We start from the raw sequence: 14,723 nt of genomic DNA, 5'->3' as shown, positions 1-14,723 counted from the left end.
CTCCCAGAGAATCCTAGGATAAATCCCATCAGGTCCCGGGGACTTATCTATTTTCAGCCTGTCCAGAATTGCCAACACCTCTTCCCTACGTACCTCAATGCCATCTATTCTATTAGCCTGGGGCTCAGCATTCTCCTCCACAACATTATCTTTTTCCTGAGTGAATACTGACGAAAAATATTCATTTAGTATCTCGCCTATCTCTTCAGACTCCACACACAATTTCCCATCCCTGTCCTTGACTGGTCCTACTCTTTCCCTAGTCATTCGCTTATTCCTGACATACCTATAGAAAGCTTTTGGGTTTTCCTTGATCCTTTCTGCCAAATACTTCTCATGTCCCCTCCTTGCTCGTCTTTGCTCTCTCTTTAGATCCTTCCTCGCTACCTTGTAACTATCCATCGCCCCAACCAAAACTTCACACTTCATCTTCACATAGGCCTCCTTCTTCCTCTTAACAAGAGATTCCACTTCCTTGGTAAACCACGGTTCCCTCGCTCGACGCCTTCCTCCCTGTCTGACCGGTACATACTTATCAAGAACACGCAGTAGCTGATCCTTGAACAAGCCCCACTTATCCAGTGTGCCCAACACTTGCAGCCTACTTCTCCACCTTATCCCCCCCAAGTCACATCTAATGGCATCATAATTGCCTTCCCCCAGCTATAACTCTTGCCCTGCGGTGTATACTTATCCCTTTCCATCATTAACGTAAACGTCACCGAATTGTGGTCACTGTCCCCAAAGTGCTCTCCTACCTCCAAATCCAACACCTGGCCTGGTTCATTACCCAAAACCAAATCCAACGTGGCCTCGCCTCTTGTTGGCCTGTCAACATATTGTTTCAGGAAACCCTCCTGCACACACTGTACAAAAAACGACCCATCTATTGTACTCGAACTATATCTTTTCCAGTCAATATTTGGAAAGTTAAAGTCTCCCATAATAACTACCCTGTTACTTTCGCTCATATCCAGAATCATCTTCGCCATCCTTTCCTCTACATCCCTAGAACTATTAGGAGGCCTATAAAAAACTCCCAACAGGGTGACCTCCCCTTTCCTGTTTCTAACTTCAGCCCATACTACCTCAGAAGAAGAGTCCTCATCTAGCATCCTCTCCACCACCATAATACTGCTCTTGACTAGCAGCGCCACACCTCCCCCTCTTTTGCCTCCTTCTCTGAGCTTACTAAAACACCTAAACCCCGGAACCTGCAACATCCATTCCTGTCCCTGCTCTATCCATGTCTCCGAAATGGCCACAACATCCAAGTCCCAGGTACCAACCCATGCTGCCAGTTCCCCTACCTTGTTTCGTATACTCCTGGCATTGAAGTAGACACACTTCAAACCACCTACCTGAACACTGGCCCCCTCCTGCGACGTCAAATCTGTGCTCCTGATCTCTATACTCTCATTATCCCTTACCCTAAAACTACAATCCAGGTTCCCATGCCCCTGCTGCATTAGTTTAAACCCCCCCAAAGAGCACTAACAAATCTCCCCCCCAGGATATTTGTGCCCCTCAGGTTCAGATGTAGACCATCCTGTCTGTAGAGGTCCCACCTTCCCCAGAAAGAGCCCCAGTTATCCAAAAATCTGAATCCCTCCCGCCTGCACCATCCCTGTAGCCACGTGTTTAAATGCTCTCTCTCCCTATTCCTCATCTCACTATCACGTGGCACGGGCAACAACCCAGAGATAACAACTCTGTTTGTTCTAGTTCTGAGCTTCCATCCTAGCTCCCTGAAAGCCTGCCTGACATCCATGTCCCCTTTCCTAACTATGTCGTTAGTGCCAATGTGGACCACGACTTGGGGCTGCTCCCCCTCCCCCCTAAGGACCCGGAAAACACGATCCGAGACATCACGTACCCTTGCACCTGGGAGGCAACATACCAAATGTGAGTCTCTCACGCTCCCACAAAATCTCCTATCTGTGCCCCTGACTATAGAGTCCCCAATTACTAATGCTCTGCTCCTCTTCCCCCTTCCCTTCTGAGCAACAGGGACAGACTCCGTGCCAGAGGCCCGTACCCCATGGCTTACCCCTGGTAAGTCGTCCCCCCCACAAGTATCCAAAGCGGTATACTTGTTTCTCAGGGGAACGACCGCAGGGGATCCCTGCACTGACTGCTTTTTCCCAGTCCCTCTTACAGTTACCCACCTATCTCCAATCTTTGGTGTAACTAATTCCCTGAAGCTGCTATCTATGACCCCTTCTGCCTCCCGAATGATCCGAAGTTCTTCCAACTCCAGCTCCAGTTCCCTAACTCGGTCTTGGAGGAGCTGGAGATGGCAGCACTTCCTGCAGGTAAAATCAGCAGGGACACTAACTGCATCCCTCACCTCAAACATCCTGCAGGAGGAACATTGCACTCCCTTCCCTGCCATTCCTCTAACTTTCTACCAAGATCTGGCTTTTAATAAAATTAAATTTTTATAAAAAATAATAATAATATAATAAAATATGGTACTTACCACAGACCAATGGGTTTTATTATTAGGTTAGAGGAGGAGGGCGGGTGGGAGACACTACACGTGTAGTGTCTCGGGTTTCCTCTCCACCAGAATTTATTGGTGAGGGTCTTCCCAGACGTCCGCGGGTCGACTTCCTGTTCCCGCCTAAAAAACTAATTTAAAAAAAAAAGAAAAATTCTCAGCTCCTGCTGAAATTGACTAACCAGCCAGCTCCACTCCCGCCGAAATCGACTGGCCTGCCCCTGCAAAGACAAGTGCTTATAAAGGTTGACTTACCTCCCAGCAAACTCCTTCCGCAATGCTCCCGCTGAAACTGACTCACCAGCTGTTCTCACGCCGAAATCGACTGGCCTGCCCCTGCAAAGACAAGTGCTTTTAAAGGTTGACTTACCTCCCAGCAACCTCCTTCCGCAATGCTCCCGCTGAAACTGACTCACCAGCTGTTCTCACGCCGAAATCGACTGGCCTGCCCCTGCAAAGACAAGTGCTTTTAAAGGTTGACTTACCTCCCAGCAACCTCCTTCCGCAATGCTCCCGCTGAAACTGACTCACCAGCTGTTCTCACGCCGAAATCGACTGGCCTGCCCCTGCAAAGACAAGTGCTTTTAAAGGTTGACTTACCTCCCAGCAACCTCCTTCTGCAATGCTCCCGCTGAAACTGACTCACCAGCTGTTCTCACGCCGAAATCGACTGGCCTGCCCCTGCAAAGACAAGTGCTTTTAAAGGTTGACTTACCTCCCAGCAACCTCCTTCCGCAATGCTCCCGCTGAAACTAACTCACCAGCTGTTCTCACGCCAAAATCGACTGGCCTGCCCCTGCAAAGACAAGTGCTTTTAAAGGTTGACTTACCTCCCAGCAACCTCCTTCCGCAATGCTCCCGCTGAAACTGACTCACCAGCTGTTCTCACGCCGAAATCGACTGGCCTGCCCCTGCAAAGACAAGTGCTTTTAAAGGTTGACTTACCTCCCAGCAACCTCCTTCCGCAATGCTCCCGCTGAAACTGACTCACCAGCTGTTCTCACGCCAAAATTGACTGGCCTGCCCCTGCAAAGACAAGTGCTTTTAAAGGTTGACTTACCTCCCAGCAACCTCCTTCCGCAATGCTCCCGCTGAAACTAACTCACCAGCTGTTCTCACGCCGAAATCGACTGGCCTGCCCCTGCAAAGACAAGTGCTTTTAAAGGTTGACTTACCTCCCAGCAACCTCCTTCCGCAATGCTCCCGCTGAAACTGACTCACCAGCTGTTCTCACGCCGAAATCGACTGGCCTGCCCCTGCAAAGACAAGTGCTTTTAAAGGTTGACTTACCTCCCAGCAACCTCCTTCCGCAATGCTCCCGCTGAAACTGACTCACCAGCTGTTCTCACGCCGAAATCGACAGTATAAGAGTCCGTTCTTGTAACTGCATTCACCTATCGATAGTCCACACACAACCGTTGGGTACCATCTGATCTAGGTGCCATCACTATGGGTGAGCTCCATTGGCTGCAACCCACTTCAATTATGCCATTTTTAAGCATACTCTCAATTTCTTTGTTAACCTGTGCCAATTTTAAAGGATTAAGTCTATACGGATGTAGTTTGATAGGAACAGCATTTCCCACATCTACATCATGTATAGCCATTTTAGTACTTCCCAATTTATCTCTCCAAACTTGCCCATGTGATATCAATAACTCTTTCAGGTCAGTTTGTTTTTCCTCTGGAAGGTAACTTAACAACTCATCCCAATTTTTAAGAACATCCTAATTTTCCAATTTAATTTGAGGTATGTCAAATTCACAGTCATCTGGATTTGGTTCATCACTTTGAGTTAGAATCATTAAAACCTCCTTCTTCTCTCCTTCCCTTTCAAAGTACCTTTTAAGCATATTCACATGACGCACTCGGTGAGTGTTCCTTCTATCTGGTGTTTTTACCACATAATTCACCTCACTTAATTTCCTTTCAATCTGATACGGTCCACAAAACCTAGCTTTTAAAGGCTCCCCTACCACTGGTAACAACACTAAAACTTTATCCCCACTGGCAAAACTACGAACTTTGGATTTCTTGTCCGCTACCCGTTTCATCACATTTTGTGCAACTTTCAAATGTTGTCTAGCCAATTCACCTGCTCTATTTAATCGTTCCCTAAAATTTGACACGTAATCCAATAGTGTAATTTCCGATTTCTCACCCACCAATTTTTCCTTCATCAATTTAAGTGGTCCTCTTACCTCAGGACCGAAGATTAGTTCAAAAGGACTAAATTTGGTAGACTCATTAGGTGCATCGCTAATTGCAAACAATACATATGGAATTCCTTTATCCCAATGCTCTGGATAATCTTGTCAAAATGCTCTCAACATTGTCTTTAATGTCTGATGCCACCGTTCTAACGCTCCCTGCGATTCTGGATGGTACGCAGTTGATTTAAATTATTTTATTCTTAAGCTATCCATAACTTCTTTGAATAACTTTGAAGTAAAATTCATTCCTTGATCTGATTGAATTTCTATGGGTAGTCCATATCTGGTAAAGAATTTAAGTAACTCCTCCACAATCCTTTTAGCTGTAATATTACGTACTGGAATGGCCTCTGGAAACCTAGTAGACACATCTATTACAGTCAAAAGATATTGATTCCCACTTTTTGTTTTAGGAAGCGGTCCAATCAATCGATTAGGACCCTTGTAAAAGGTTCCTCAAATGCTGGAATGGGTATTAAGGGCGCTGGTTTTATCACTGCTTGAGGTTTCCCTATCACTTGACATGTGTGACATGATTGACAAAATTTAACTACATCTTTATGTAGTCCAGGCCAATAAAAATGTTTCTGGATTTTAGACTGAGTTTTCCTTATTCCCAAATGACCTCCCACTGGTACCTCATGTGCAACTCGCAACACCTCCTTTCTATACCCTACCGGCAATACTACTTGATAAACTTCTGCCCACTTTTCATCTGCCTGCATATGTACAGGTCTCCATTTTCTCATCAAGACATCAATTTTATGGTAATAACACTCTGGTATACACTCAGATTCCTCTTCCGTATATGCTTTCTGATATATCCGTTTTATTTCTACATCTTTCTGTTGTAACTCCGCCAATTTTCCTGAACTAAATATATCCGCCTCATCCTCCACCTGTTCTTGTTCTTTTTCAACCATCTGATCAAAAATCGCTTCTGATAATTGCACTTCAACTTCATCTTCACTCTTTGATTTCTCCTCTTGTCTTAACCCATCTTTGCGACCTTGGTACTGCACAATCCGGAAAAATCCCAGGATATTCGTCCTTCAACACTTCAGTTGACTGATTTTTCACTGGCTTATCAACCACAGTGGGCATCACTCCCACCTGCAATCCAGCTATATCATTACCCAATATAAATTGTATTCCTGGACAAGATAGTTTATCTATTACTCCTACTACCACTTCACCACTCTTCACTGGACTTTCCAACCTTACCTTATATAATGGAACGCTACTCCTCTCACCCTGAATTCCACATATCACCACCTTTTTTGGCAACATTCTTCCCAAACTACATAATTCCTCATCTCTTACCATTAAAGATTGACTAGCCCCTGTATCTTTTAAAATTGTGACTGCTTTACCTGCTCCTCCTGAGACACATGAGTAAACTTTACAAACGCAAGTAAATTCTTTAAAGTCATCTGGCACCTTCTTAACAATTACTTCTTGAACAGGATGTACAATCGTTTGCACCTCTTTCGCTTCCCTTGGGCTTTCCTTTACCACTCTACCAAACCCCACTGTCTTATCCTGTTTTACCACATCAGCCTTCCCAGTGCTTTTCTTCCACCACCAACACTGTGACCCTACATGGCCTTGTTTATTACAGTGAAAACATCTGAAACTTTTCATTTCTTTTCCACCCTCCTGGATTTCTTTTTTAATCTGAGGTACACTTCTCTTTATTGTCTCCCATCAGATCACCTTTACCTTTACCACTTGAGTATTTCTCATGTCCCCAGTTTCTATCCCTCACCGGCTGAAACTGATGTCGGAAACCAATCTTTGATTTATGAACTAATTCATAATCATCTGCCATTTCTGCCGCTAATCTCGCAGTTTTAACCCTCTGTTCTTCCACACGAGTTCTCACTACATCAGGAATTGAATTTTTAAACTCCTCCAAAAGTATAATTTCTCTGAGAGTTTCATACGTTTGGCCTATTTTCAAAGCCCTTATCCACCTATTAAAATTACTCTGTTTGAGCCTTTCAAACTTATTGTACATTTGACCAAATTCTTTCCTTAAATTTCTAAACCTTTGACTGTAAGCTTCAGGCACTAGCTCATATGCACTTAAGATGGATTTCTTCACCTCCTCATAAGTCAGATACCTCCTCTGGTAGTGATGCAAACACTTCACTCGCTCTACCTACCAGCTTTGTTTGAATCAGTAACACCCACATGTCCTGTGGCCATTTCACTTGTTTAGCTACCTTCTCAAATGAAATGAAAAAGGCTTCCACTTCCTTCTCGTCAAACCTTGGCAATGCTTGGACATATTTAAATAGATTCCCACCAAGCCTTCGACTATGACGCTCTTTCTCACTATCCTCATCACTATCATCCAACTGTACGTTTCCCGTTACGTCTGCCAATTTTAACTGACTGTCATGTTTCATGGCCATTTTCTGAAGTTCAAACTCCCTCTCTTTACCTTTTTCCCTGATCTGTATCTCCCTTTCTTTTTCTTTTTGTTCTGCTAGGGCTATTCTTTCCTTTCTCCTTTCTTCTTACTCCTTTTCTTTTTCCTCTCTCTCTTTCTCTTTCTTTTTCCTCTCTCTCTCTCTTTCTCTTTCTTTTTCCTCTCTCTCTATTTCTCTTTCTTTTTCCTCTCTCTCACTCTCGTATTCAAGCCGCTTTAATTCTTTCTCATGTTCCATTTGTTTAATTTGCAAATGAATTTTTGCCATTTCCAACGAGTGAAACTCTATCTCAGGCAATTTTAAATGCTTAACCACTGCCATAATTACCTCATCTTTTCACATTTTGTCAGGTAATGTTAACTGCAATGTTCTTGCCATATGTAACAGTCTGCTTTTCGTTTCTGTCCAGAAGGTACTACGTGTGACATTCTTCACCCCAAAAAACTTCTGAGCCTCTGAAAGAGCCATTGTTCACAACACTCTCCCCACTTAAACTAAAATACCACACCGGAAAAGCAACAATCTTTCACTGTCTTTAAGTTCACAAAAGCCAATCCAATAGATAGACTTTTATCCCCCTCGAGCCCCCAATTGTTATGGGCGAGGCGTTTTGAGAACCCCAAAATGTATCATGGCGTTCAACCAACCTCTCCCTTTAATGTATTTGTTGCTTTTTCTAGCACACAGCTTGTTCCCTAGGTGTGGGATTCCAATTATGGACACGTAGGTTTTTAAACACAAAACAATGTTTATTCCATGAACTCAACTTAACATCTTAAATAAACATTGGATCTCTTAACACCCCTTACTTCAAAGATAACTCAGAAAATATTGCAACAGTAAATAATTCCTCAAAATGTTCCTTCAAACTTCCAAGAGACTTAACTCCTTTAAACAGAATCACATCAGGTTAAAGGCTTTACTATTATGAGTTTAAATCACCCAAATGATCCAGAGATAGTCTTTCATGGCAGAGATCCAGCTCACTGCAAACACAGACACTCCCCAAGCTCTTTTCAAACTGCAAAACAAAACTGCAAAATGGCTGATCTGACCACTCTCTGACATCACTGTTTTCTTAAAGGTATAATGCTTAAACATCCATGTCTTAAAGGTACTCTCACATGACAGAAGGCTGATGTGGTAAAACAGGATAAGACAGTGGGGTTTGTTAAAGTGGTCAAGGAAAACCCAAGTGAAGAGAAGGAGGTGCAAAAGATTGTACAGCCTGATCAAGAGGTGATTGAAGAGAAAGTGCCAGATCTTTTTAAAGAATTTACTTGTGTGGGTGAAGTTTTTTCATGTGTATCAGGAGGAGCAGGTAATGAAGTCATAATTTTAAGAGATACGGGAGCTAGTCAATCTTTGATGGTAAGAGATGAGGCGTTATGTAGTCTGGGAAGAATGTTGCCAGAAAAAATGGTAATATGTGAAATTCAGGGTGAGAGGAGTAGTGTTCCATTATATGAGGTAAGGTTGGAAAGTCCAGTGAAGACTGGTGAAGTGGTAGTAGAAGTAATAGAGAAACTCCCTTGTCCAGGAATACAGTTTATCTTGGGTAATGATATAGCTGGATCACAGGAGGAAGTGATGCCTACTGTGGTTGATAAGCCAGTGGAAAATCAGACAACTGAAGTGTTGAAGGACGAATATCCTGGGATTTTTCCGGATTGTGACAGGTTAAGACAAGAGGAGAAATCAAAGAGTGAAGATGAAGTTGAAGTGCATGTATGATTTGTCAAAGGAATAATCGGTGATAGTGGACATGTTTTCACGGTGGGTGGAGGCTTTTCCAACCAAAAGAGACGATGCTAGAACAGTGGTAAATATTCTGTTAAAGGAAATAATACCTAGGTTTGGGATACCAATGGGTATTAACAGTGACAGGGGAACTCATTTCACTAGCAAATTGACCAAAGCCCGAACAGAAGCCATGGGATTTGATTGGAAATTGCATATCCATTATCAGCCACAATCCTCAGGATTGGTGGAAAGGGCGGATGGAATAATTAAAACTGCAGTTACAAAAGTGTGTCAACAAAATGGGTTGCTCTGGCCAGATGCCATACCCATAGTAATGTATGCCCTGAGAAATCAGAGAAATCGTAATACGGGTTTAACCCCGTATGAAATATTAACCCATGACAACTGGAACTAAACACCCAATGATTCCAGCGGCAGTAGCCTTAATATGGGCAGATGAGGCATCACTAAAGTATGCCCAGGCCATGTGTGAAACCGCTGAAAAGAAAACATGAAAAGGTGTGACAGGCTCAGGTGCATCCAAAAGAGGGAAATACACACCCTTTAAACCTGGAGATCAAGTATATGTGAAAGCACTAAACAAAGATTATATTTCTCCTAGGTGGAATGGACCCTACCAAGTGCTGCTAACAACCCGAACAGCCGTTAAAGTAAAAGAAAAGCCAGATAGGATCCACGCAACTCGTGTAAACTACATCATATGGAACTTTGAGAGTACTAGTTAGGCGCTAACCTGAAGAGAATGATGGAGTTGATGTTTTTATATTATCATATTAATCCAACATCATGTAGAGGGTAAACTGCATACTAACACCTTAATATACATGTCTCACTCTTACGCAGAGAGGGTAAATAAATTCAGTTGTTGGGTTTGCACACAAATTCCCAGATGCTCGGGGGAGGGCATCCCCGTGAGATCCATCCCATTCACCAGTAACGAGATAGCAGAGTGGGCTCTAAGACGGAATAATACAGGGCATGGGGAAGATACACAGGATATGTTAGAATGGCGATTAGCTGGATACGATATGAATAGGGTTAAAGGATGGTGGTGGCCTAGATTTAATGTGACACGCCAGCCACCCTGTTTGATCCTTCCCAATTATCCTGGAGTCCCAAAAAGAAGTATATGCTTTAAGAATCATAAAATATATGGGACCTACCCAGTCGGCACGAGTCAGTGCGACCAGACCTTGAATTCGCAACCCCTTATGTTCCACCTTACAGTTAAAGGACTATTCATCTTTGACTGGTCAGCGGTTGAAAATCGAACTAGTGGAGGAAGGGGATTGATTCGATTTATGATGACTGATAGTAAAGGAAACCTGACCGCATATAACGGCACATATTTTATCTGTGGCCATACCAGAAAATTGGGAAGGCTGCTGCTATTTGGGATACGTAGTCACTTATGTGCATCACATTCAGCAATTGCAGGACCATCCCCATCACAGGATGACACAAAGTGTTATGACATGGGCACAAATGCTGCGAATAATGATACCACCATTAGGAATAGCCACTAATGCATATGAACTACACGAATTACGAGACATCCTTGAGCAGGTAGCTAATGACATTGCAGAAGCTGTTAACCAGATAGAAACTGAGATGTTTGCTATAAGACCGGTTGCCCTGCACAATAGAATGGCTCTTGATTTCTTGTTAGCTGAAAAGGGAGGCACTTGACTGTTGCACATACATCCCTGATAACTCAGAGAAAATTGATAATCTGATGGATCACATTCGTAGAGAGGTAACAAGATTACACGAAAATGAGGGATGGGACTTTGGCTTTGGATGGTCGGATCGTCAGGACAGAGGATTGTGTTCTGGATTATAATCGCCATTGTAATCTTGATTGTCGTATGGTTCCTGTTTTAATGTTGCGCAAGATATTTTTAATTTACGAACACGGGAACAGCCCTAGCCACCTTGCCTCCTCGCTACCAGGCTCATAACATGCAGGAAACTGTCATACGTCCGTTCTCCTTACATTATAAACCACCCTTCTCTACGGAGGACACGACAATTTACTGAAAGGTGTTGATCAAAAGATCAACAAGGAGGGAATTGTGGAAGGGAAATTAACATAAATGAAATACTGCTGAAATATTCTAGTTTCGGCCTTATTATGAAATACATTGTCCTCCGAAAGATAACAAAGCCAAGGGCAAGAACATACGTACTACGTATTTCATCGTACGTACTTTACAAGGTCTATTTAATATAAACATGCCTGTTTACTTCAGATTATAAAAATATGCTGTCTTCAATCGAATCTCAGAGTGTGGGGTGCCCTGGCGTTGCAGCTAGAACACTCTCTCTCCGCAAATATATTTGTGTAAATAAATTTCCTTAAATCGAACCGCAAGGAATTTGTCTTTATTATGATTTCCACGACAAATCTCATGCAGTATAAATTGTTGTTTCCTTTACAATTGATATTTTTGCTAATCTGTCGTGATAACTGCAAAATGAAAAGTTTCAACAGCATCTGCATATACTGAGGTATATGTTGCTGTGCGGGTGAAGGGGTTATATGAGGCCTGTGAAAGTGTTGCCTCACAGTGCTGCACTTTCCTCTGAGGACTCATCAGCTTCCTCCTATTCCTACTCCTTTTTCACCTTCAAAGTACTTGTGGGAGGTGAAAGACATGAATTAGCACTAACCTTGGGAAAGCATCCAAAATTTAAATTGTGCAGAGCTTGAGATTTCAGTTAGGAGTGGCAGTAATTCAGTGTGAGTGAGCATTATGTGCAAAGTGGCAGTGTGATACCTAATGCTGTCATCAGGTATTTGTAAAGCCCAACTCTTCATTGTTCATGTCAATTACTCAGACACTGTGCTGATCTCCTCTGCAGCGGTTAGGGTGGCTGAGCAGTTCTCCTGCTTCTCCCTGGAGCTGTGCAAAGAGAGAAAGCAGATTTGTGAGCTTGAGAAGTGAGGTGTGTGGTGATGATGGAATGACAATATGTGTACACAGCGACCCGGAGGAATGGATGTGAGATGGCACAAAGATGAAGCTCAGTGTGAATGCTAGCTGTTGACTTGAGGGGATGCCTTGAGAGAGAATAAATAAGTACATGGTGTGTTGTTTTGAGGAGTGCTGCGCAGGAGAATGCTGGGCAAGTTGAGAGTCTGGGGTTTAACACTTGAAAATGGGATGTCACTCATTCTCTACCCTTAAGAGTCTATTAAACCTACTGTGTCACTGTGTCCATATTCCCGGGACATGCTGCTGACTGTTTCTGTGGCTTCCAGCCACGTATATTTGGTTTGCAAGTCGGCCTCTTGCTCCCAGCCACAGGAAACAGTGCTTTTTAGGAGCCCTCCCTGCTTCGAGGACCACTTTCATGTAAGAGTAGGAGAAGTAGGATGTGTGGAGGTGGTGAGGGAGTGGGAGTGGGTGCGGGTGGCAGTCTTCCCACGTCTCAATTTCATTCTTTTCCTTGCAGATCTGTTCAGATCCAATGCAGTATGTGGCCATTCTGACCACTCCAGCAACAGCCACGTTCCTAAACTGCTGCTTTCCCTGTTGCCAGCTAATCAGTCCCATTTAAATTCCACCCCTCTGTATGAGGCAGCCATTTACATCTACTTTCTGTAACCAAGAGCACTGTATTCCCTCTTCACGTTATGGTCTCCTCTATATTGGTAAAACAAACAAATCTAGTTATTGATTTACTGAACAACTCAGTTCTGATCAGAAGACAGCTGTCACTTGCCAAGTCAATTCTACTCTCACTCTGCGGGCGAAATTCCCCCCCCCCCCCCCCCCCCCCCCCCAATGCCGAGTGGGAGAATCGCCGGGGTGAATTGTGCCACATCACCCCGACACCCGCACGCGATTCTCCCACCCCCCCCCCCCCCCAAAACCAGCGCTGCGAGAATCGCGCCGGGCCGCTCGGAGAACTGCCGCAAACAGCGAGCGCCGATTCTCCGGCCCAGATGGGCCGAGCAGCCGGCGAAAAAAATGACAGTCCCGCCGGCGCCGTCCACCCCTGGTCGCTGCCGCCGGGAACTGTGCGGGAATGCTGGGGGTGGGGGGCGGCCTGTGCGGGGGTGGGGGGTTGGTGGGGGAGGGGGGTTCCTCCACCGGGGGCCCTCCGATGGGGTCTGGCCCGCGATTGGGACCCACCGATCGGCGGGCCGGCCTCTTCCCCCCCCCCCCCGGGCCTACCTCCTTCCGCGGCCAGCCCCAGAACCCCAGCGCCATGTTGATGAGGAGCCGGCACGCGTAAGAAGTTCCCCGCGCATGCTCAGGATGGCGCAGCCCAACTGCGAATGCTAGGAATGAGCTGGCCCAACTGCGCATGCACAGGTTGGCAGGGCACCCATTTGGCGCCGCGTCAGGAGGCTGGAGCGGCGTGAACCACTCCAGCGCCGTGCTGGCCAGAATCTGTCATAACTGGGCCCGGTTCGTGCCGTCGTGAAACACGACGGCGTTCACGACGGCGCAGGCACTTAGTCCCGGGAGCGGAGAATCCCGCCCTGCATCTTTGGGCTTCTACCCTGCTCCAGCAAAACAAAGCAGAAGCTTGAGGAACATCTTTTTGCTGGGTACTTTGTGAAAGTATTGACTTTTAACCACATCTGACCTGGGCTAAAACGCACAAATACTCAGGCAGTTAGTGTTGGCATTGTGGGATATGTGTGTGCTAGTGTTTCCAGGGCTATGGGAGAAATCCAGTTGGTAATGGAGATGACAATCACAGTTCGAACATGACTGTTTGACCTTAGTATCAACCTGCTTCCTTTTTCCAATTTCCAGCTCAATCTGACCAATTTTCCATGATTCTCTTTCTACTCGTCCCCTTTAGTTATTCTCTGGTCATAAATGCCTTTTATTTCTTTGATTTATCTCTTCATGTCTTCTTTTGGATGTGTTTCTGAGGACTGGAGAGTGGCTAATGTAATATTCATTTCTGAAAAGAGCTTTGTTGCTAATTTCATGCTTGTCATTTTATCATTTCCGCTCCTTCACTCAGCTCTCAACAGGTGTATCACCCTTTTCAAAATAAAATTTTGCATTGGCCACGCTCCTGTCCTCAGGAACACATCCAAACTCAATAGAAATGCAATTTGTAAAGTCTCTGCCATTTCTTCCTGTATACCACACAGGATCCTATGGTTATGGCACTTTGCCCTCATTTATCAAACCAATTTTCTTTTGTTTATTCTGTTTCTAATCCCACCTTTGACAAATTTATAACTTATCGCCTCCCCAATATCCTTCTCTGTTGAAAACACTTATATGAAATAACTCATTCAATAATAATAATATTTATTATTGTCACAAGTAGGCTTACATTAACACTGCAGTGAAGCTACTGTGAAAATCCCCTAGTCGCCACAATCCGGCACCTGTTCGGGTACAAAAGGAGAATTCAGAATGTCCAATTCACCTTACCGCACGAGTTTGAGGACCTGTGGGAGGAAACCGGAGCACCCGGAGGAAACCCACGCAGACACGGGGAGAATGTGCAAACTCCATACAGACAGTGATCCAAGCTGGGAATCGAACCTGGGACCCTGGAGCTGTGAAGCAACCGTGCTAACCACTGTGCTACCATGCCACCCATTAATACTATCAATTTCCATTTATCCTTCAAACTCACAAACCTCTCCTCTCAGGGATCGACAATTGATCATTCTCATTACACATTTATGAAAATGTTACTGCTAATTTTAATATATATTTTAATACTCTCTTTATACTCCTTTTTTTCCCCTCCTTATCCCTCTAAACCTTATTCTTTATTTTTTTTCTGGTTAGCAGACCAATAGGCTCCATATAATAT

Source organism: Scyliorhinus torazame, chromosome 11 (genome assembly GCF_047496885.1).
Source record: "Scyliorhinus torazame isolate Kashiwa2021f chromosome 11, sScyTor2.1, whole genome shotgun sequence".
NCBI classification, from domain to species: Eukaryota; Metazoa; Chordata; class Chondrichthyes; order Carcharhiniformes; family Scyliorhinidae; genus Scyliorhinus; species Scyliorhinus torazame.
The sequence above is the reverse complement of the archived record's forward strand: the minus strand, read 5'-3'. Positions refer to the sequence as shown.